The sequence below is a fragment of the Seriola dumerili genome, unplaced genomic scaffold (genome assembly GCF_002260705.1).
Source record: "Seriola dumerili isolate Sdu_G_001 unplaced genomic scaffold, Sdu_1.0 BDQW01000088.1, whole genome shotgun sequence".
Classification (NCBI taxonomy): Eukaryota; Metazoa; Chordata; class Actinopteri; order Carangiformes; family Carangidae; genus Seriola; species Seriola dumerili.
The window spans coordinates 8,464,752-8,467,119 of NW_019174343.1; positions in this window are offsets into that span (position 1 = coordinate 8,464,752).

Here is a 2,368-nt window from a genome sequence, read left to right on the forward strand (position 1 = left end):
CTCTCACGAACCGCATCAGAGCAGGTGTCCATTCCCAGAGTGATATGAAAAGCAATGCTTCTCTGAAAACGTGGTTCGGTTTTGTTTGTTTTCTGTTTAACATTCATGCTTGAACTGGTTTAATAAAGCACTCGATCGCAGTGGGATTCGAGCCCTGACAGCAGTTCAGTCCTAACTTAATGGCACGGCAAGTGTCATCATGTCCAACTCGCAGCATCTGGGAAGTGAACAGGAGCAGACTGTTCTGCTCTACATGCAGGTGTGATCCCATCAGTCTGAGTGCTACTGTGAGAACGCGAGGCGGGAGAGCGCAGGAGGTGTGAAGGCACAGGGAGAGTGTGTGTCTCTAGTCCATGTGTGTGTGTGTGTGTGTGTGTGTGTGTGTGTGAAAGAAATCACATGGCCTCTGAAATGAGTCTCAGTGTGAGAACAGCATTAGAGCAGTGAACACACAAGCAGGTACAACAAAGTCAACAGTGAAAACATTAGTCCTATTAATAATCTCACCAACCTGTCAGTGCTCCGTTGTAGTGACAGTTAGTTTCTTGTGTTGACTGGACACTAAGGTTGAGTTGACCCATGGGACCAGATGTCTGGGTGCTGACAGAGACGAACCAGCTGCAGCTGAAACACCCCTCTAATCTAGAAAAGTCAGTCTATAATCACATACAGACCAAGTGACTTGTACTGTAGACTTCACATATAGTACATTCAAATCTGATCAATATTTACACATCATATACATGAATAATATTTCAAAAAATATTTCACATGCTTTTAACATGTCGAAACTGAGCCACAGGGACACCTTAAATATAATACAATCCCAAACAATAGACTGGCAATAAATACTATTAAACCTTTAAGTATTCAGCTTTTATTGAGAATGTGTCAGAGAGGCATTGACTAAATGTGACAGTTAATTTTGAGATTGTAGTTTTTGGTAATATATTGGACTGCATTATATTAAAGGTATTCCTGTTATTGTGTCATCCCAACTAGCTACTTCAGCCAGATGACTTCCCATAATTGTTTTAACACCTGATAAATCATAAGATAAACGTCTTCTTTAATGTTCAAAGTCATAGTACTTTCTTTCCAAGAGTCAGAGAAGGAGATTGATATCTCTCCCATGTCTGTAAGGTAAATATGAAGCTACAGTCAGCAGCTGGTTAGCTTAGCTTAGCATAAAGACTGAAAACAGGGGGAAACAGCTAGCCTGGCTCTGTCAGAAGGTAACAAAATCCACTTACCAACACTTCTAAAGCTCACTGATTAACACACTCTCTCTAGTTTGTTTCATCTGTACAAAATAAGTAAGTAAAGTAAAAATTATTGGGCTTTTTGGAAAGAGCCAAGCCAGTGGTTTCCCTGTTTCTAGTTGTGCTAAGTTAAGCTAACCAGCTGCTGCTGTAGCTTCACATTTACCATATAGACATAAAAGTGGTATCAATCTGAACATGTAACTCTCTGTAAGAAAGCAAATGAGCATATTTTCCAAAATGTCAAACTGTTCCTTTGAATGATGTGCTTACCTTCTCCCTGCTGTATATGCAAAACACCAACAAGATATTACACTGTTTGATATAAACTGGGGTGCAAAAAAGTTGCATTTATGTCAAGGAGCTTTGAGAGATTTTATTTAAACACTGTAACATTGGAATATATAATAACTAAAGCTAAAGCAAAACTGCATTTAATTTTTCACACTTTAATTGTCCTTAGACGTGTGCCTCATCTGCTTTCTGTAGACTGACCCTCCTGAACTCTGACACATTAACGTCTCGTCTTCTCGTGACAGTCAGTCACTGTCTTGCTTGTGTGCATGTTCCCCGTTCTGTTCAGACTACACAAGATACCATCTAGCAAAACTTTCACCGCAAAATTAAGGCAGAGACAATATTAAACACATTCAAAGAATTTTTTGAGTATTGATGTTTTTGAAGTGTATCAACATTTTTAAAGCTGCCTTGGAGCATTTGAGCAGGAGGCAGATCAGATCATCTGCTGTCTGAACACATTCTTTGGAGCAGTTCTGTCAGCACCACTGTGAGAATGCTCTATCATACAACTCCATATGTAAACAGACTTCAGTATTTAATAGAGTGCAAATTATATACACTTGTGTGTTTGTTGTTGTAGGATCTTATTCAGCTGCAAAGGCTGTTTGCAATACAGTGATGACAGCATAACTGCTTCCATTGCTGCCTGAGGTGAATGTAAGCTGTGTTTAGCATGGGCTTGCTGCTGGTGGTTACATTAAAACATCTCCCAGAGGTGGAAATGTGTTTTTCACATTTCTTACAGTGACTTCACACACCAGTGAGTTTCCTAATGAAACAACTTACAGCAGTAAGTAATGTCAGTC